The sequence below is a fragment of the Pteropus medius genome, unplaced genomic scaffold (genome assembly GCF_902729225.1).
Source record: "Pteropus medius unplaced genomic scaffold, Ma_sr-lr_union100, whole genome shotgun sequence".
Classification (NCBI taxonomy): Eukaryota; Metazoa; Chordata; class Mammalia; order Chiroptera; family Pteropodidae; genus Pteropus; species Pteropus medius.
The window spans coordinates 1,142,769-1,165,850 of NW_024353909.1; the positions used below are offsets into that span (position 1 = coordinate 1,142,769).

A 23,082-nucleotide genomic window follows, 5' to 3' on the forward strand; every position below is an offset into this window, starting at 1 on the left:
TTTTTAAAAACTCTTGACACTCCAAAGTAAATAAGAAGTTATTCTCAGCATTTATTTGTGACATTTTGAACACTGCTTTTGTATGAAATTCAAGCAACTTAACAATATACACTATGATTATCATTTTATAATTAAGGACAACAAAAATATAAGAGCTTAGGGACAGGCCCTGAAGTTAGAGATAGATTGGGATAGGGAAAAATCTTTGTCTATCAAAATAAACACTTTTTTGTCTACAACCATGCTACCCTGAACAAACCTGATCCTGTCTGATCTCAGAAGCTAAGCAGGGTCAGGCCTGGTTAGTACTTGGATGGGAGACCGCCTAGGAAGACCAGGGGCTGTAGGCATAAAAAATAAGGGATTGTAAGTTGACAAGGTCCTTGCAATCTGTGAGGTCAACTAAGGGTTGCCTCACCTAAAACAAAACAAAACAAAAAACCCAAAAGTGCCTTTCTCACGTGTTGTTGTGAGGATTAAAGGAGGTAATACCTGTAAAGTGCTGAAACAGTTGCTGGCACATGGTAAAAACTCAATAAGTAAACCAAAATAGACACTTTTTTTTTTTTAGTAAGAATTATTTTGTTTGCAGAAAACCAAACCAAACTAAGGAGAGGTGGAATGTATTGCCTCATAAAACTCCTAAGACTGTGGGTGGATCTAGGTTTAGGTCCAGAGCGATCCAAAGGCTCAAATTATCTTGGTTGCAACATCTGCTATAGAGAGTCTAATTCTGTATAGTCAGCTAAGATGGTGTTGGCAGTTCTGGAAATATATTGCCCTACCTTAGTTACCCCTGCTAAAAAAGAAAAGTTTTTCTTCTAGTCCTATGGGAAAGACTCTGGTTGGCTGCGCCTTGTCTACCCCTTGGACCTATCATTATTTCTAAGATGATGGAGACTACCGTGATCTAGGCTGGGGTCACATGCCCATCTGTGGTATATTGAGATTGGCAGACTCACCACATTATAAAGTGCAGAATGGATGGTTGCTAGGCAAACTTATGTCCACTACAATAATGCAGATGTTAAAGCTGTGGAGCTTAAAATATTTTTGTTGCTAGATTATAAATTTTTAAAAATTAAAACAATACAAATAATGACATTATTGAGAGCTTACTCTACTAAAGATCTTTACATTTATTCTTTTAATAACCCCATGTGATAGGTAACATCATGCCCATTTTAAATGTGAAGAAATCGAGGCCTGGAGTGGTAGAGACAAGGTAATCACTCAGATTTATCATACTCTACAGCTCTTGGTATTTAACATTATAATAGACTGCTTTTCTGATGGGTCACCTTAGGTTAAGAAACTCGCAAATCTAAAGACCAACAGGATTTATTGTTATGATTGGCTTAATGTACAGGAAATTATGCTCTGAATTCTGTATGGCCGTGTCTGTCTGGAGGTTATTGTTAATGTCTCCCAGTCTTTTCATTTCTGATTTTTTTATGCCGGGTACAATTGATAGTTGTATGTGACTAGAACACTGTCTTGGATTTGTCTTCTTATTTTGCTGTAATTGTTGGCTAGTAAAGGTACTGTTAGCTGTTTTCATTGCAGCAAGAGCTGTCTACATTTTACAAAATCACTAAGTTGCTTTATTATATTTTAGAGTACTAAGGGTAAAGATTGTGTATTAGTCTCTTCAAAGATTATTAATTATATTCTAGAATAAAACTTTTTACAATGAACATAAAGTAAAATTGAAAAAATTAAGCTGGCTCTAGGCAAATATAAATTTTGCAAAACAAAAAAATGCTAAAGCGAATTTCTAAAAATCACTGTTCACCACAGATGTTTTAATGTTAACCTGCTTTGTCCACTTACGGTGTAATAAAGTTGATTTTTATACTCATTAATTTCATTTTAGGATATAGAATTATGATGGTATTCACAAGATTAGTATTAAACATTTATATTGAAAATAAATGAAATAATTTTAAATGCTGCCAAGCTGGTTTTTAGCAGCCAGGTCTAGCAGGTCGTGTCAGACAACCATATTTATGTGTGTATTTCCACAGATGTATTTTGATAAGAAAAATGTTTTCCTTGCATGTTTTTCTTCTGCTTCTCTCCAAGGAGATTGTAGTTAGGAGGAAGAAAATCTAGCCCCCTCTTATTTCTCTACCACCTACCAGTTTCTTAACACTATTCTTTTATTTCTCAGATTTCCTCCAACTTCCTCTGTGCTTGGGTCTCAAAGGAAGTCTGCGGGATCATTAAGGCATCTCTAACCCTCAGGAAGTAGTTAAAGAAACTACCTGAGTCTTTTGGTGCCCAAAATGCTTTGATTCTAAACTAAAGCATGAGAAGACAAGATATTTGGGGGGGAAAATACAGCAAAGCATTTCTGACGGCCGTTAGCTCTCTTTGTTACCTTGGGAAAAATAATTTCAGCATTACAAGCCTTAACATTTCTTATCTATTAAAAGTATGATGCCTTCCAGTTCTCATATTTTAGAATTGTAAATATGAGATAATTCAGAGAATGAAGAATTGTGGTTAATATAAACTGACTATATACAAATACATAGATTGCTGGAGAATTAGAATGTAATCAAATTATTTTTAATACTAAAAATATTTTAAATACAGTTGAATCTTTGATTGTGCCGATGGAACTTCAGGATTTATAATACCTTATTGTGAACTTTACTGTTGTAATAGAGATGCATGGAAGTGCCAGATAATAGATTTTATATTAATAGATTTGCAGATAAATCAGCTTTTGTTTTTCCGCCTTTCACTATAACTAGTAACTCATCTTCTTTAGGCTAACACAAGCTTTAGGCTAAAACGATCTTTTTCTTCAAACAGAAAAGAATCACTTAGAGAAGAGATAAATATTGACCCACCTAGATTGCAATTAATTTTGTCTCTGATTATTGTATAACTTGAGGTTTCTTTAGCATATGTGCTGCCCAAGTGAGCCCTAACTTGAAGTTTCTTCGTTGTTTTTTAGTGAATGAGGGCAGGACTCTTTTAATGAATATTGCAAAGTAAGGTCAAAGCCTAGAACTTAGATGCCAGGTAATCCTTTTTGCCCTTTTTAGTGTGAGAAATCATGAGAAATTGGAAGATTATTTGCATAAATATTGTATTTATTTGTGTTGGCCATTGTTAAGCAAATTTACTCAAACACGGTTTAGGAATTTAGATGCTAGGAATATTTTGACAAGGTGGGGAATAAATTTCTTTTGCAAAGAAATTAATATATATCTCATTTAGCATTAGCACACTGGTAGGAAATTATTTTTTTATCTGGTGTTTTGCTCCTCTAGACTGTTCTTGGCACCTAGCAAAGTGCTGGTCACATCACTGGTATTACAGGGCATCAAATCTCAAGTATAAAAAGGGCATTTAAAATATAGTTGACCTAAACAAACAAACAATAAGAAAAACAAAACAAAACAAAAAAGAAACAAAAAAATACAATATAGGTGACCTAAAAATGCTCTCGCAATGCAATTTATTTTTCAGGCCCAGAGAATTGAAATATAAGAAAAACAACAAATTTGTGATACATTAAGTTCAGGATATGATTACTGCTAGGGCAGAAAGAAGATGGATGGAGTCAGGGAGAGGTTCAGAGGAGCTTTTTGTTAGGAAATAAAACTGAGCAAATACGACAATGTTAAGACTGTTAAAGATGGGTATGTGAATGTTCATTATATCGTACTCTTTTAGCATATTAAAATATACAATTTTAAAATTCAGATAAAATAAAGTCCAGTTTTTCTTTGTGCTGGATCACTTAACTATCACTTTAATTCTGATTCATTAACTTTTTAAAAAATAATATGTTCTTAGGTATTCAGTATGAGTTTTGACAATTATATTCATCTGTGTAACCACTAGATAAGCTCTAGGCCACTTCTATCACTCTCAGAAGGTTCTCTCATTACCCTTTCTAGTCAATTCCTCTTCCCATCCCCACTTTTCTGATTTCTTTCACCATAAGTTGGTTTTGTCTGTTCTTGAAATTTGTAGGAATGGAGTCATATAGTAGTTGTTCTTTTGTATAAGCCTCTTTCCCTTAATATCATGTTTTTGAGATTCATGGTTGTTACATGTATCAATAGTTGATTATTTTTCAGAGCTGGTTAATATTCCATTAGACAAGTATACCATAATTTTCCTGTTGATAAAATTTGGATTGTTTTCAGTTTCTGAATGCCATAGGTAAGACTGCTGTGAACATTCTTGTGTTCAGTTTTGTGTATGTGAATATATGTTTTCATTTCTCTTAGGCGAATATTAAGAGTGAAATTGGTGGTTCATAGCGTTCATGTTTAACTTTATAAGAAACTGCCAAACAGTTCCTTAGAGTAGGTATGCCATTTTACACTCTCAACAACAATGTATGAGAGGTCCACGCACTTGCTAACATAAGATGTTATTAATCTTTTTTTGTTAGCCTTTTAGTAAGTGTGGAATGATATTTCTTTGTGATTTTTAGTTTCTGTTTTCCTGATGAATAAAGATAAGCCACCTTTCCATGTGTTTATTGGCCATTCAGTTATCTTAAAAAGTATCTGTTCAAGTGTTTTACCTGTTTTTTTTTTTTACTGGGTTGTTTATCTCTTTATTGTTGGTTTGTAGAACTCTTTATATATTCTGGATACAAGTTTTGTCAGATGTGTATGTTGTGAATACTTTTTCCAGTCTGTAGCTTGTCTACTCATTTTCTTAATGGGGGATTTGGATTAACTGACATTTTTCTTTTATGGTTAGTGTTGTGTGTCCTGTACAGCAAATCTTTGCCTACTTCAAGGTCACAAAGATCTATGTTTCCTTCTAGAAGCTTTATGTGTGCTTCAAGTTTAGACCTATAATCCATCTTGAAATAATTTTTATATATTGACTATTTTTCTTTGCTATTACTTTGCCCCCACCTGACTGACAAGGTCCTTTGAACCCTAAAGATCCTCATTATTTCTCTTTGGGGGGGTAATTGTAAAAGACTCCTCTGTAACTTGTACCAAACACTTTACTAAACACTGCTGCCTCCTATTCATTTATTGTGTTCCCTCTTCAGTGGGGTCTCACTAAGTCTAAGACAAATCGAGTCACCCCTCTGTGTTTTTATAGTTACTCCCTATCACACTTTCTGGTTTTAAAGCAAAATATTCAGGAAAACCATAGGAAAACAGCATCTTGGCCTCAGAGTTGCCACTTGGAATAATGATATTATATGTGAATGCATGCTTATTAAAAGGATTTTGATGCCTTCTTTACCTTTGATTTAAATCTTGTGCAGTGTTAGCATTGTGATGGTATTGTCACAGAACCAAAAGGGCTACTCATTAACATTACTAAATGGGAGAGAGTGCATTGAAGCAAAAGTTGAGGTCTTATAATTCGTGAGACTCTCTTAAATGCAGCTTTGTACTTAAACCATTAGGCTACTTTATTTTTTTGATGTTGATGTGCTGAATGGGGAGGGCGGAAAAGTGGTGAAATTGAAAGGATTAAGGAGGTAAATACAAAAAATCCTTTTATACTGGCTTATCTGTTTTATACTGTTATCATTTTATCTGTTTGAAGAAATCTAAAATTATTTATGAAAGGAATACATTTTTAAGTCGAAGATGGGAAACTGTTGCTAAATCATTGGGTGTTAACTGGGTTAGGATAGAGACCAGAGTATGCTGAAAGGAATGTTAATCCTGCTAAATTTTATTTATTGTCAACAACAATATGCCAAAACAAACAAAAACAAAAAATAAAGTAAAAAACCGACCTGAGAAACTATTCTCAGACTTTAAGAAAAAAAGATTGAACAGTTATTTTGGATTTCTTATAGAGGGTAATAATCTTGAGTTTGGTTAAAACATTTTCTGTGAGCAATCAACTCTTAAGTATTTATGTGAGATTGATCAATTTTGCTGTTTATTTTCCTAAAATATTTCATCTCAATCAGTTTTATCTTGCCCTCTCTGGTTCTGCCTGGTGAGCGAACTGCTACAATCTGCTTTTACTATGAGAAGAAAGATGAATTTTAATATTTGCTTGAGCATAATGTAATTGGAGAGGTAAAGCTACTGCTTACAAAATAACAAAAAATTCTCAAGATTTAAATCATTTTTGAAATATCCACTGTCGTGGACTTTTTCCATATCCTTTCCACTAGTGAGAATGGTAGAGTTAGAGAAGTCTTGACCTCCGTAGAATTCTGCTTTTTACATGTTTTTAACTTGCTGGCTGTTTATGCATACCACTTCCATGATATTATGCTAGCAGTATCTCCTCAGCAGTAGGAGTGAGCTGTACAGCTGTCGTAGGCCAGTACAGGCACAGCCTGGGAGCCTTAATCCAGGCAAGAGCTAGGGTGTCAGTGGCTTATTGTGGTCTAGGGGCAAGTAAAAGGTCGAGAAATCTATAGGTCAACAAAGTAAGGCGATCAGCACAGGCCAGGGTTGCCTGTCTTTCAGGGCAAGAAAAAGGACTAATAAACAATGTACTCAAGTGAATCTATGCCGATGATTGTGTTGTATTATAGAAATAGCATTGGCTTTGGAGCCAAGCAGACCTAGTGTTCTGCATGATGTCGGGAAGATAGCGTATACTTGTAGTTTCTTTTTCGGTCAAATGACTGTGAAGCTTACATAAAATATTTTATATAATGTACCTAGCACATAATCGGTATTTGAAAAGTATTTAATATCCCTTCCCTTCTATATTTCATATCTGGATGGAAAATTGTTTCCGGATTTCATTCTGCCCGTCTGGAGAAACTGGTGCTAGCTAGTTTAGGAGCAGGTCAATGAAACAACCCAGCAGACAGGGCCCTGATTCATCTCCCTCATGTATGCCCCATGTTTAGGTCATCTGCTCCTATAGTGCCAGCTCTTACCTGAGTATCTATAATGTTCAGCTACAAATTTTTGTTTTTAGCATTTCTGTGATCCCTTACTAGCATATCAACTTTAACCATGACCTGGGCAAACTTCTTCGCAGCCACTTATTATTTCATTAAGGGGCTGTCTTCTCTTTCTCTTTGGCTAGGAGGCTTTCTCATTGTTCTTTTCCCTCCCAATTTTTACCTCCAAGTTTGTGAAGAAAGCAAGAGTAACTCCTCATATCTCCCCAGTTAGTAGGCACCGTTTTGAACAAAAATTCCTACCTCTAAAGAGCTTATAATGAAAGGTAATATGGTGATTACTATTCATACCAAATGTAGGTTGTGAATTTTATATACTATTGATATTTTTTAAAATAATGTTAACCTTTGAATTTTTGCCTTTTCTCTTTCATTTAAAGATAGTTTTCTTAAACCCTTTCCTTACCTTTTTAATTGCAGTAGGAATCTGTTGTTTCGTTGTTTCTTGAGAACCTCCCCTTAATATTGTCTTTTAAACTGACACAGGTGACTGGCTTTGCTCTGAGTACGAGGAACCAGAGTGGATAGATAGCATTGGGACTCAGCTGCATTTGCTTCCATGTGGTCACTAGGACCACCAGAAATCTCCTACTGGGCACCAGATTCATCGAATTGTATGCCATCAGGTCATATTCCATATATGGAATTTTATTGCTCCTCAAAAGAAGAAACATGTTGAGACAATAGTTTCTGAGAAGTCAGACTTTGCCCCAATTTCTTTCAGACTAAGTACCTCAGGCCTTAAGTAACATAGATTTAAAATTCTTTCAGGAGCACAAATTCTTCACCGGGACAGATGAGTCATTGATTTTGCTCTGTGGAAAGAAAGGATCTCAAGTTAATACATTGCCCACAACCTAAATGCAGATTTAAGCTTTGGGAAACTTCAAATACATTTAAGAACATTCAGTCTTAAACTGAAGCACAGTATTTTCAGATGATCCACCAACATATGGAAATTTGCAACATCGGCCTCTTCAATAATCCATCTCAGTTGAATAGTTTAAGCAAGTATTTTCCACTCTCCAGTTAACCACATTTTTCTTGGCATGAAATTACTTTTCTACTAATTCAAATTGTTAGTTTGACTGTTGGGCTGAATTCAGTTATGGAAATGGAAATAGAAATTATTTAGTGATCTTACTGCTGTGTCATTCACATATGGTCACAGCGTTTATATACTGATGCTTTTGGGTATGTAGAAGTTTTTATTATTTACTTAATTTATTTTTCATGAAAATATAGCAGACATACAATATTATATTAGTTTCAGGTGTACAACATAGTGATTTAACATTTATATACTTTACAATATGATCACTACAGTGTCTACTAACCGTCTGTCACCATACAAGTTATTATGATATCATTGACTATTTTCCCTATGCCATACATTACATCCTTGTAACTTCTTTATTTTATAACTGGATGTTTGTACCTCTGATTCTCCTTTACCTTTTTCATTATCCCCCTACCTCCTTCTCCTCTAACAACCATCACTTGTTTCTCTGCATCTATGAATCTGTTTCTGTTTTATTTGTTCATTTGTTTTGTTTTTTTCAAATTCCACATATGAGTGAAATCATATGGTATTTGTCTTTCTCTGTTTAACTTATTTCACTTAGCACAATACCTGCTAGGTCCATCCATTGTTGTCGCAAATGGCAAGATTCCATTCTTTTTTATGACTGAGTATATTCTAGTGTGTGTGTGTATGTACATAAGTGTGTACATACACCACATCTTTATCCATTCTTCTATTTATGGACAGACACTTAGGTTGCTTTCATATCTTAGCTATTGTAAATAATGCTGCCATGAACATAGGGATGCATATATCTTTTCAAATTAGCGTTTTTGTTTTCTTTGGATAAATATGCAGGAGTGGAATTGCTGGGTTATAAGGTAGTACTATTTTTAATTTTTGAGGAACCTCCATATTGTTTCCATAGTGGCTGCACCCATTTACAATCCAACCAACAGTGCACGAGGGTTCCCTTTTCTCCACGTCCTCACCAACACTTGTTATTTGTTGATTTTTTGATAATAGTCATTCTGACACATGTGAAGTGATATTTCATCGTGATTTTGATTGGCATTTCCCTGATGATTAGTGATATTGAGCATCTTTTCCTATGTCTGTTGGCCATCTGTATGTCTTCTTTGGAGAAATGTCTATTTAGGTCCTCTGCCCATTTTTTAATCAGATTGTTTTTTTGATATTGAATTGTATGAGTTCTTTATATATTTTGGATATATACTGTGATGTTGGTTCGTTACCCTCAAATTATATTTTTAATTGGCTATATACCTCCTAGCAATGAATCATATGCATGACTCAGTTTACTTTCTTAGAGTTCAGGGTGGAAATATTAAGTACTTTTATAACTGCCTTCAGTTCTATCCTAGGTAAGGGATTGTTACCAGAATTCATGTTTCACAGATACTTCCTGTGACCGCTTGTAGGGCAGGGAAAGAGACCTCCAGTTAAATCTTTTCTCTTTCCTTCCCTCTCTTGCCCACTGATCCGTGGTTGTTTGTTCTGGCATTTTGTTTGGTGGGTGTGAGTGACGTAATGACTTTTCCTTTTAATTGGGTAATATTTTTTTTACCTGTTCTTCTTTCCTGCATCTAGCATTTCCAGCCTACTTCTTTCACATTTGACCAGCATGGTCTCTTAGTGATCCCAAACAAAGAATTTTAAGATTCTGGCAACTTTAGATTGGTTTGAGAGAGGAAAAGGGCAAATTTGGGGTAAACTGTGCAGGTATCTTTGGAGTGCACAGAGACAGCCCCTTTCCCTGATTATGTGTTATTACTAAGGGCAGGAGCCCTGTAATACACATTTTACACTAATGTCCAGCTCACAACAAATGTGATGTTTTTGATGCACGAGATCCTTTCTTTACTCAAAAGTTATCTTAAAAAATACACATATATCTATTATCTTATGAAGTTTTTGATCTGTGTTTTAGTAGTGATCTCAAACTCTGCTCTGAAGGAAAAGTCTTAGTTTTTAAGGTACTTCTTTCGTACACCTACCTTAGTATCTCTTAAAGGAGAAATAATCCATAACAACCAACACTACTTTTCATGATGTCTGATAATCTTTAATATCAACAACCCTTCAACAGCAGATCACTGTTTTTCACCTTGAACCCTACACTCTAGACTTTCTTAACTTCTTACATTTCTCTGAATGTTTCATGTTCCTCTGTGCCTCTGTGCTGTAACCCCAGCCAGACTTGCTTATTTCCATCTTGTCTGCCTGTGGCACTTCTGATTATCTTTCAATGATCAAGGGCCCTCCTGAGCAAAACCTTTCTTGACTGACTCCATTCTACCTTTCCCTTCAAAGTTGAGCACTTTTTTATGTTACCTTTTTTACTTTGTGTAATACATTTTTATATATATTTCTATAACAGTGCTTAATATACTGAGTTGTAATTATTTGTTCATTGGTAAAATATAGTAGTAGTTACATGCTTGGTCTTTCTTTCCATCTTTGCTATTTAATGGCAAAATGGCAAGTGGCAAGTTTTTTACCTTCTCTAAGACCTTGTTTTCCGTTTGTGAAATAGTAATGTACCTATCTCATAGGGTTTTTATGAGATTAAATGAAATTATACACATAAAACAAAACACTTAAAGGTTTATGTATATGGCTAGCCATGTTTGCAAAGAGCAGATTGCAATACTTTTTCCTGAATAAATCCTTTGCGGTGACAAAAAATAAATAAAGAAAACACAACTCTGTTTTTGGCATATATTGAATATTCAATGAGTAGTGAGAATGGTGACCGCATATTTGTGTCCTCTATTATATTCTGAGCTTCTTAAAGACATGAGATTTGTTTTATTCATCTTTTGTTTCCCAGTATTTTGTCTTTAACAGGTTTGATCAGTAAATGGTTATTCAACGGGAAAATAACCATTCAACATCATGAGATCTTTACACATATTTTCTTTATGTTCTTCTGTACTTTTTTCTTTTTTTCTTCCCCATTCCAACAGATTGTACTATGAGATATACTATTGTTTTAGGGGTTTTGTACACTGTGTATGGCTTCAAACACAAATAGAACTCTTAGAAACATCTATTTTAACCTTCAGTAAGAGTTACTTATCTGTTAATTGTAAATTAAAATATGCTATGTTTAATATTAGACTAGGATTTCACGACTTAAGAGTCTTAGAAGTTCTGTTCAACTGTCTTAGCATGTTTTTGAATGTGCAAAGTACATTCATTAGTTCTTGCAGAGTGAGAGTTATTTTACATGAAAACAAGGAACCATACTCTTGTCTCTTGAGGGAGGGTGTACTGTAGATGATTGAGAAAGAAGATAAGAGTGACTGGGCTCTTCTAATTTTGTATGAGCCGGGAAAGCCCAACACATATGTATTCGGAGATTTCTAGTTCTTATTTTTAACCCACATAGAAAAGGGAGACATTTCCTATTAAAGGGCCTACTGTGGTTCATATGTGTATGCTTTTCTACTCATTCCATTGCATTGTTGCTGAGATAGTATTTGTTTCACACTTTTCTTCTAGGATTTCCACCATTAGAAAATAAAAACATAATTGTAAAATTAGAGCACCGAGGCATTTTTAAAGATTTGCATTTATAGTATCAAAACATTTTGTTCATTCACCAAACTTTCAGCAAAATAATCCAAGTTTAAGAATTATTCAGTTTTCTTCGCTAGCACAAGGCTGTTATCACCACTTGAATTTTGAGCTTTATTTCAGCCTTTGTGCTATCGACGTAGTAGGCTTATACACTCGAGAATGACGGTGCTGAGAAGAGCCTGTTTCCTCAGAACCTTGTCTGCTTTGTGAGCCTTATCTCATTAACCCTCACAGTAGTTCTCTGGCATGTTATTGGTCAGACTCAGAAAGGGACAGTGGTCATTTTTCTGAATTCCCACTACATGTAATCCATTTTGTTATATGATAATGGTCTTGGGAGGAGATTTTAATCACTGCATACACTAATTCACTTAACAAACACTTATTGAGCACCTGCTTTTTGCTATGTACCATGTTAATTTCTGAACTGGTGAAAATGATTGTCAAGTTCTACATTAGGTAAGAATAGTAATTTCTCAAATTCGTATAGCTTTTATAATATCTAAAATCCTTTTCCATACTTTAATTCATTCAATCTTCACAATACCCCCCAAAGGATAGGTTTTATGATTTTACATTATAATCAAACTGAAATCCAAAGAAATGGAATTAAGCCACTTGTATGGAAATAAGTTCTGAAGAGATGGGCACATAGAAGCACAATCTCATCTAAAAATAACTTTCGTGGAAAAAACAGTATCCTTATTTCATGCTCTTTGTTTAGTTTTAGCTTTGCTGGGGCTACTGTACTGCTTTTCCAACCACTCTCTCCCCCACCCATTGCCGCCAAGCCTACGACAGCAGGGAAGGAAACAGTGGCTGTGACTGTCCAGGCTCCTGTGTTTCTCATGGCTCAGAAAGCACCATTTGCTATCTGGGTGGGAATTGGGAAGATGCTGGTCAAAGAGGACAAACTCTAGTGAGTTCAATAGTGATACTTGATTTTCTTTTTAAAGTCTTATGTCTGATATAGAAAAAGTGAATCACTGCAGGGTGAAAGGACTCTGGCCTGAGTTTTTGAAATATGTTAATGGTAAAGTAATAGAAATAAAATATACCTTCCTGCAAGATTGTTATCATTCATGTTTTGCCCTTTTTGCTTTTTTTCTCATTCTTGAAAGGTGAATTGAAATGCTCACTTGCTTTCATACATGGTGAGTTTATCACGTTAATCTTAGAAAAAACCTGACTACTTCATTTTTTAGCTAAAAGACCCAGTGAGCAAGTTTGAGTGCTGACTCATTTGTACTGCCTGCCGAGTAAACTATACAAATAGTGTTTTATGATTTAACTCTATCTAAAAAAAACAATTTGAAAATTGAAGATGTGTTCGGGAAAAGACATGGGTTTTTAGCCGTGGCTTTGCCACAGACTGACTATGACTTAGAATTCTGTTTTCTAATTTATGAGCCTCATTTTCTTAAGGTTTCAGTTTAGCATTTTTATAAATGAACAGTTCGGATTGAATTATCACTAAGGTCTCCTCTAGCTCTATAATTCTATTATACATTATCTATTTTTTGATTAGTATTTGTACTCAGGATACTCTGGATGGGGGCCAAACATAATACACTTGAAATTAATAGCTATTTTATTCACCTTCTCTAAATATTGTCATTTATTAGGCTATCTTAAGTGTAGCTATATAATTCATGTGTACTTACTATACTGATGAATCTTTCTCCTTTCCTAGAATAATCTCCAGGAGAGAGAGAAGGATTTAGCATGCATGAAGATAAATATAATCTCAAGATAAGCACTCTTACTGATTATACGAAGCTAATATTAACACAAATTGGCTGTCAATTCCAAGGACAAACTTTCACATATCCAAAGCTGCCCTGTAATTTTTACTTTAATATTATTTGACAAGAATATTTGTCATGGAATTTTGGAATTGAATGCAGATTCCTATATAATGGCAGTATTCTTTGTTTTTCTTTTCCATTATTCTAACACCTCAAATTTATTCAGGCTCATTAAGAACAAAGTAAAAGTGGGTTGAGGAAGTGAGAAGATGCTGCTCAAAGAGTACAAACTTCCAATTATAAGATGAATAAATTTTGGGGATCTAATATTTAACATGGTGACTATAGTTAGCGATACTGTATAGTATACCTAAAAGTTGTTAAGAAAGTAGATCTTAAAGTGTTCTGACTTCAGACAAAAAAACTGTAATTATGTGAGGTGATAGATGTATCAACTGACCTTATTGTGATAATCAGTTTCGAATCATTTGCATCATTTTGTAGAATGCCTATCAATTTGGATTTGTCTTCTGTTTTATCATAAATAGACTGAACTTATGTATTTTTAGCAGGAAAAAACAAACTGATATATCCTCAGTGTATATGGGAGAGTAGGATGCATGACATTGGTTTGTCTTAATACTGGTGATGTAAACCTTGATTACTGCGGGATTTCTTCACATAACGTTACTGTTTTTCCCTTTGTAACTAATAAATATCTTGGGGGAGATTTGTTGAGACTGCAAATACCTTGTTACTCTTTAAACTTTTCACTAATTTTATCATTCATCAGTGGATCTTGCCTACAGCAATTATTACTGTAGTGTTTTAATGATTATTTTCTATTTCTCGCATTCCTTTGACATTTATTGTCATTTATAAAAACTGTTCCTTTTCCCCATTTGTTTATTTATTTGCATCAGTATAGACTTAAGAATATTCGTTTTATAGGTTATAATCTCATACCACTATTATTTATTTTGATACTCAAATTGTATCAGCTTTTGTTTTCATTACCTTTTAATTTAAAAAATGAATAAAACATTTTCACCGAGTATAGTTACTTTATGAGGGTTGAGCAATATATTGCACGATAGCTTAATGTTCAATAGTTGATTTCTATGAACTCTGACAATTCTCAGTCTCCTACCACTGAACTCCTTAGTCATGTGTTATATAAGAATGAGGAGGGAAAGAACATGAACACATCTTTGTCTTTTCTCCTCTTCCTGAACCCAGTTAATTCTGCCAATTTGGTCAGAAAATCCTTAATGACAACAAAAACTTGGCAGTTACTAAGGGCAGTTCTTTTGCACAATAAAAAAAAAAAATTACAAAGTGTTTAAAGATATGGAAACTTGGATGGAATTCTTGTTCCCCAGTGGTGACTCTGTGACTGGGTGTTCAGGATGGAGTGCTTGCTGACCCCCGGAACACAGCTATTGTGCATGGTTAATATTGTGTTTCCGTCTGTATTTTATCACTGGGAGTGCTGATCCAAAACAAACTATCTGGTGTATCCAGCTAGTCCAGGACATACCCACTTAGCAACAAAAGTACGGATAAGGATTTCCTTGTGCTTAAACTGCTAGAGTTTTGGGAGTTTTGTTTTGTTTTTATCTAGTAAAAGAATTGCTGTTTAGTATTTTTAAGTATTTTTCGATTATTTCATTTTGTTGGCTGTTGTATCCAATTATGTGTAACATTTCATTATAGTATTTATCACATGTTATCTTTTATAATTTATACTTTATGAGTGGTCTTTTTTGAGGGGTGCATGAGAAGGAAAAGGATCCTTCTCAGGTAAACAACTTGACAAAGTCTGCACATCAAGTGTTTGAATATCCCACATGCTTTGCTTATAGAGAGTTCTTTGCTGTTGAAAAGGGGGAAACATTATGGTTTTTAAGGATAAAAAATTGTTCCTTATCAATTCTATTAGGGATAGATAAAAGCCTGTACATTGGGTTTGTGAGGCAAGCATTTTCTTTACTTAAGGAAGAATGCTGTAATCCATTATTGACTTCTCACAATAAGATTAAATTTGTATGTCACTGCAAGAGCAAACTGTTCACCTTCAAGCCATGTGTTAAGTTGATAATAATTTATTAAGGAGAATTTTGTTCTAATAGATTTGTTTTGATAGCAAATTTAGCCGAAGAGATCATATATATATAGAATTTGATAACTTTCAGTAAATGGAGAGAGTGACCATGTCCCGCATAGTCAAAAGGCACATAACAGGATCGAACAAGGACCCTTTACCCAAATATTTGCAAAAATCCTTACTCTGGAACTATTAGCAATGTTTTTAAACTGGATTTTATTACTCAAGCTATAAATATTTCTCACAATTTCACAGGGAAATCAAGACTACAAAAATATATCTGTTTGTGACAGAATTTTTCATAATTCATCTAACCAATATTTACAGTACATCTTCTGTGATCCCTGCCAGATGTTGACCAATGTATAAAATTCATTTGTGCTACAAATGAGTATACATATTGTTATAGTGATGTCATGTGAAGTGGGGTGCAACTTGCTCTAAAAGGTTAGAAACAAGTGTAATGTCGAGCCAGAGTCACAGAAAGATGGTATGAATTTTACCTTGTGAATGTGCAAGAGAATGTATGCAGGTCCTTAACTAGCCCTTCATGAACTGCAACACAGTTCTAAAGAGTTACTAAAAGAAAAAAGTAAAAGAACCTTGGATAAATAAACACTGTAGAAGTGATGTATTGTAGTTATTGTTGACTTTTTTGGTGTCTTCAGTTTTAATCCCTTCAACGTACTTTGGTCAAGTAGAAAAGGAGGGCAAAACAAACTTTGGAAGTAAGCAGATGGAACAATTGTTTCATTTCACATTAAGTAATACTTCTTTTTAGGCAAGAGACAAGTACTAAAATGGAATGGGCTAATAAAAACAGACGTGGCATAGAAAATAAATATAAATTTCAATGCCAAAAGGAAAAGAAAAATATGTAATTTGAAGTAATTTTTCAGATGCAGCATTTCCCAGTTTTGGGATTTGTTATATAAAGGCTTATAAACACACATACTTAATGTATGGCAGTTTCCACAGGGAAATTTGCTGGTAGCTGTCTTTCTTACAAAAACACTTAAAATGCAAACCTAAGATGTTTAAAACTTTTTTTTATAAAATGTTGAAAATCTTGCAGATTATTTTGCAGTTTGTGGAAGCATTCCAAAGAGAACACTTTTAAAATTCATTCCTAAAATATTTACTTTATAAATGACCCACAACTAGTTTTACCATATAAGATTAGTAGTTAAAGAAGAAAACCAAGGAAAAATTATATAGTAAACAGTCCCAAGACTCAAATTATTTCAAACTAGCTTGTTCTGTGTTTATATATATAAAAGCATGAAAGCTAATACTTTTTTATAAAATAGATATCTATGTTAGAATTTGAGGCCAAAATATATTTTTTTTTGCCAATTTACATAAATTTATTATAAAAGGTCATAATTTAAAAATCCTAAAATTTTAATTGCTGGGAACAAATTTCAGAGCTACCTAATTTCTGGTTTATTTGGACCTGTTCCTCTAGAGTCAGAGGTTTAAAAGGAAACTTGAGTTCTTGTCATCCTGATAGTAATTTGAGATCGTCGGAAGGATGTATCTCCTACTTTTATTGATTTGGACAGGCCTTGGATTGAAATGGAGAAGGAACGATGGGTAATGAAGTGAATTGAAAATCCCAGGACCATCATAAACTACAGATTTTTTTTTTTAACCAGAAAATGTTGAAATCACATCTTATAAACACATGTACTGACTCCTTCTAAGGACATGCTTGGTTTCTTTGCTGGGGACATTTATTTTTCTCTCCTGATGAATAACAAGAAGAAAGGAGCTAACTTCAGAGTTAAATGATAAGGCAACAATGGGAAATTAAGTATGACTTTGGAAAATGCTGGTACAGCAAATCCAGAGAATTATAACTCAAATTTGTGTTTGATCTGAGGTGTTGGTGATCGTCCTGTAACTCCTCACTGTTATGACCTCACAAATCATTCCTCACATGTCTTTAGATAAAAATTAAAAAAGTATAAAGAGACAAGGATTTCCTGCTTTTAAAGAAGAGAAAATAATAACATCCTGTGTTTGTTGAGGCAGGAGATCAAGGTTGGGTGGGCATACATACCATTTTTCAACCATTAAAATAGCGACGATTGTTTTAAATAAGATTACTTGATGTTGGCAAGTGTACTGACACGGATGTGCTCATACACTGCTGGTGGAAGTGCCAAATAATACAATTGTTTGGGAGAGTAATTTGCAATATTTATCCTGAGCCATAAATATTCCTTTGACTCAGTAATTTTTCTCCTGAAAAATATGTTCATTACAGTATTATTTAAAGTAAGTGCCCAATAATTAGGGATTGCCTAAATAAATTATGGTAAATACAATGGAATGCTCTTTAGCAATTTTTAAATCATGCTTATGAAGAGTTTGTATAACATGGGAGGGTGTGTCTTACTATGTTAAGCAAAAGACTAAGAAATCTGGAAGAAAATCTGGTGGAGTAAGGAATTTTTACATTTATCTTTTCAGTATTTTCCAGTTTAATTATCTGAGGGAAAAGGGTGAGGCCAACAGGAGGTAAGATGGCGATTGCCAGGGGCTAGGGGAGAAGACAGTGAGGGATTATTGTTTAATGGATTCAGAGTTTCAGTTTGGGAAGATTTGAAAAAGTTTTGAAGATGGATGGTGGTGATGGTTGCGCAATAATGTGAATGTACTTTATACCACTAAACTGCACATGTAAAAAAAAGTGGTTAAAATAGTAAGTTTTATGTTATGTGTATTTTACCACAATTACAACAACAAGGCCGTCACAGTGGTTTGGGTGACCCAGAACCCTGCTGGCAGTGGGAACTGGGAGGAGTAGGTAGGTTAGAGAAAATTTTCAGAACTGAAATGGGACGGTTTGGCCTGTGACTGGATGTGGGGGCTAGGGAAAGGGAGGGTCTGCAAAGGTTTCAAAAAGTGATACCCAAAGTTTGATTGGGCCTGAGAATCAACCATTGGGGGGAACTTTGAATAAAATACACATTATTGAGCTAGTTGGCTAGAAAGATGCTAATGCTAATAATAACTAAAACAATGCACACAGGAGGATTTTAAAGATAATGAAGATTAATTTACATTTGGATATGTTGAATTTGAAGAGTGAAAACAACACTCAGGTGGAAGGAATCAGGGCCAACAAGAGATACTGGTTGTAGAGATCTAGCACTGAAAGTTGCTAGGGACTGCAGGGTTAAAGTGAAAAGAAGGTGAGAAGAAGGGATAGGAGGAGAAACGAGGAATTAGAAAATAAATGATCATAAAGTGAGGTATAAAAAACAATTGATAGAATGCATTGTCAGCTGTTGGAATGGTCAAGAATAAGGACTGAGAAAAGGCCTTTGGATTGGGTGAAAACATTAAGAAATCAGCGACTCTGGAATTCAGTTTTATTCAGAAGAATTAAAGGGTAACAGGAGAAAATAGAAATAGCAATAGCTCACATAAACTACCCCCCACCCCCACCCCAGGAGTGATAAAGCAAGGAAGGAACCAAGTCAGGATTAGTAAGATCAAGGCAAAGCTTTTTCAGTTTGGATAAACTGGTACTATGTTAAGCCAGTATTGCCATAGAGTACTTGTCTCTCGTGGGTCTCTTGTCCCTTTTGCTGTTCTTTCTCTTCTCTCAACACTTTAATGGTGGGATGTCCTCTTCATCATCTGTACTTGGTTATTGTGCCATCTGGCCCTCCAGGTCCACTCTCCTTTCTCTACCTGCTTTCTGTCCCAGGACGCTGATTTGCATAGACTACATCAATAAGCTTGCTTGCCCTTTGGCTATTATTGAGTTCAAGGTGGAACTCCAACAGGATGCTGGAGGGGAGGGGAGGAGAGAGAGGTTGGAGCGTTTATCCCCTTGGCTTCCAATCTGCAGGGGCACTTCAGTTCTGCAGAAATGACTGAAAGTCACTGCTCCTCTCAAGTCAGTCCTCTATAAGACTGTCTGGGTCTGGTAACCACTTCCTCTTCTAGCCCCTTCAGGCCTAGGTGTGGAAACTGAATATCACACTCTATTTTCCCTTATGGTTTCCTGAACACTTGCTCACAACTTTATAAATTGTCCCTTTATTAACCCTGTGCCATCTGTTTCCTGCTGGGACCCTGATTGATACAGTGATCTTATCCAGCCTAATGGCTTTAAATATCAACCACATGCCAATAACTCCCAGATTTATAGCTCCAACCCAGACCCATCGCCCAAACTGCAGACTCTTATATCCAGCTGCCCGTTAGATTTGATCGTCTAATATATGTCTTAACTTACTGATCTTTCCTCTTAAAACTGCTGTTGATGGCAACTGTCCTTCCAATTGTTTAGGACAAAAATCTCAAAATCTTCCTTAATTCCTCTCTTTTTTCTCACCCCCCTTATCCAGTCTGATCAGGTCTTCCTTTAGTAGAGAATCTGACCAGTTCTTACCACCTCCACTCCTATCACTCTGGTCTCTCACCTCTAATAACCTCTCAGTTGGTTTTCCTGCTTCTGCCTTTGCCCTCTTTCACTTCATTTTCATTATAGTAGTGAGAATGATTAAAATACAAGTTAGATCATGTCACTTCTCTGCTTAAAACCTCCTCTCAATGGCTCCCCATTTCAGAATAAAAGCCAAAGTCCTTACAGTGACGTAAAAGGCCCTACACAATCTGCCTTTTACACCCTTTACCCCTCGATTACCCTGTGCTAGTCACATAGGCTTTCCTTACTTCTTTAACACAGTTTTCTCTGTCTGGACTGCTTCTCCCAGATATCCACAAGACTAACTCTCTCACCTGCTTTAAGTCTTCATTAAAATGTCCTTAATGAGGCTTACTCTAATCACCTTATTTAGAATTGCAAATTGACCCCCCCCTTGCAGCACTCTTGATGCATTTTCCCTTACTGTTTTTTCTTTTCCATAACACTTAACATCTTCTAACATACTCTATAATTTACTTATTTATTTTTTATTTTTAAATTATCATGCAATAAAATTAGCAACACCCCCCCCACACACACACATCCGTTTAGGTATACAGTTCTGTATATTTTAACACACGTATAACTGTGTCCTACTGCCACAATCAGGATACAGGACAGTTCTGTGCTCCAAAAAAATAATCACATCTTCCATCCATAACCCCTGGCAACCACTGATCTGCTTGTCGTATAGTTTGTCTTTTCAGTAATGGGATTATGCAGTACATAACCTTTTGACACTGGCTTCTTTTACTCAGCATATTGTCTTTGAGATTTATCCAAGATGCTGAGTATATCAATCAATAGTTCATTCCTTTTTATTGAGTATTATTCTATTCTGTAGCTATACTGCGATTTATCCATTCACCCATTGAAGGACATTTGGGTTGTTTCCAGTTTGGGCACTTATGAATAGAACTGCTGAAACATTTATGTACAGGCTTTTGTGCAATTATAAGTTTTTATTTCTCTAGAATATAATTTACTTAGTAATTATATTCATCTTTTTTTGCATGTTCACAGACGTATTATTCTTAGCCTCTAAAACAGTTCTTGGCACTTACCAGGTGCTTACTAAATTAGTAAATATGCAGTGTTACTTAAAAATGGAAAGGTGGAGTGAAACCAGAGTTACTCTGAACACATTCAGGGTCTATTCAAACCCCAAGTGGCAGGGGACTTGAATTGAAAGATACCTGCTAGTTGAGAATGTCAAAGGCTTTTACTGAAAGTAAATGTTTTTGGTAGTCATTTATCAGATTTGGAGGAGGAGCTTGAGATCAGGTTGAGGAGAAACCTCTTGGGAGAATACTTTAATAATGATGTCAACATAACTAATTTGTGAGCAAAATGAAATGCCAGTTCTTTTTCCCTAAGGGATAACCCAGAAGAAACTTGCCTACAAAAGCAGGGGAAATAATGACACCATTCTCCCTACATTGTCTGACCCATTTAGTTTCACTTAAATTCAGTAAAGGTTACCAGATGGGATAAGAAAAAGAAGAGCTTTCGAATAAAGAGGAAAATAATGATTAAATGAAAGGTCAATATTTATAAGGGAGAGTGATCGATTTACTGGAATACTTGTGTTAACAGCCATAGGCTATGAAGTATCTTTTGGATAAGCTTTTAAGTGACATTCAATTTAAAATCAGATGCTGCTTAATGCCCCAAACTGGAATAGCAGTGTACCTCATTAAAATGCATGGACCTCCTGTAACCCTATTCTTTAGAGTATGGAATTCAGTAAGGATCAGTTGGATCTTGGATCTCATCCAGTGCATTATAGTTTTTGAAGGCTCAACAAGGTTTCACTATAAGGTGATTCCATGTGTAAAGTTTGAGCAAGGTTTCAGAATAAGTTTTTTTTATTTTAAAAATAAGTTTCTATTGGTATAAATGTTCTGAACTCATAAAAATTTCAGGGATATAGAACTATATGAAGAAAGAAATGCAATCCTACACTTATATATAAATACTATTTTGATGAAAATCCTTCCAGACATCTTTCTGGTGGGTATATGGTACATGTATATATTTTTGTTACTCTAAAGAGAAGGGACTGTAGTGATGCTTTTAATGTGGGGGGGAAGCCCCCCTCATTTTCAATAAGAGTGATCAGTGCATAGAAGAAAGAAAATTAACTTCAGCCCTAAACACCTAAAACACTAGAAACATCAGTGTTTAAACATTTTGAGGATGATCTTTATCAGGAAAAATGAATTCTGAAACATATTGTAGGTTCCGAGTTGACCTGAATGCCATGCGGGAGTGTTGGGGCTTTGCTTATCCATCCAAGTATCCAAGTTAAAAGCACTGTGGCAACTAGGGAGGCCTAAGTATAGGACTAAAACAAAACACCATTAACTTCCCACCTTTCCCAAATCTCAGGTAAATTAGAAACAAATATCTATTTACTGTTCCTCAGACATTATGGATGGCCAGGTAGATGGGGATGTGGGCATCATTGTTGTCAGCTCATGTGAAACTTATTGGTCTCTTAAAGCTGTGCAACTGACTGTGTATGTATGTCTGTTTTATTTAAATATGTGTGCAGTAATCAGTTCAGTGATGCTGCTGTGCTTGAATGAACTTCTGAGTAGATCCTAAAGGGTCTTTTTCTAACCACTATAATAATCGAGATTAGTCATTTAGAATGTCTTTAATTTTACCCATTTAGCCCGATAGTTGTTATACTGCCTTAAATAGTTCAAAAAGCAAGTCTCTGCCATCGGCAGTGACTGGAAACTGTAGGAATGTCTGCCAAAGTTCTTGTGATCTAATCCTCTCTTGAAAGTACAAAGCTAAAGCATGTATTGAAATGCCTGAGTCGGCCGCTCATTTTTCTAGGATGAAAAAATCTCCTTGGCGACCTGAGGCAGCTAGCGTTAATTCTCTCCACTTAGAAGTACATGTATTATAGCTATGCACAGAAAGCACATACATATATATATGAACACACCTATACTATATCTAAATGCTGGTATGGCATTATTATATTTTCTAGAATTATGCTTCATTTAAGCAGATCTTTTGTTTAGTAACTTATAAGAAAATAACTTCACCTTTTCTTTTGATTGCTGTTTAAAAATTTTAACTTCTCAAACTTTCTAACTTAGAGAAGGAAAAGAAGGACACCTACTATTTATTGAATTTTTAGTGCGTACCTGGAATTTTTACTCGTTTAACTCTCATTTTATACTTGAGGACCTCAGAACAGGCAAGTGAAGTCACATAGCTCTGAGATGGCAAGCACAG

At 35.1% G+C, this 23,082-nt stretch overlaps 1 protein-coding gene, 1 long non-coding RNA gene and 1 pseudogene across 2 annotated transcripts in view; all 3 read left to right on the plus strand.

Moving 5' to 3' along the window:
* Window positions 1–21,736, plus strand: part of LOC120593921 (uncharacterized) — a 31,632-nt gene extending 9,896 nt beyond the window's left edge. Inside the window, exons 2-3 of the long non-coding RNA XR_005650463.1 lie at window positions 1,168–1,225; window positions 12,244–21,736. This is a non-coding gene — a long non-coding RNA (uncharacterized LOC120593921). The remainder of the gene's footprint in view (window positions 1–1,167; window positions 1,226–12,243) is intronic.
* The window catches only part of SNTB2 (syntrophin beta 2), a 72,094-nt gene that overhangs the window by 10,528 nt on the left and 38,484 nt on the right, over window positions 1–23,082 (plus strand). The gene's annotated exons all lie outside the window — the stretch shown is intronic.
* LOC120593988 (uncharacterized) lies at window positions 232–350 on the plus strand (annotated as a pseudogene).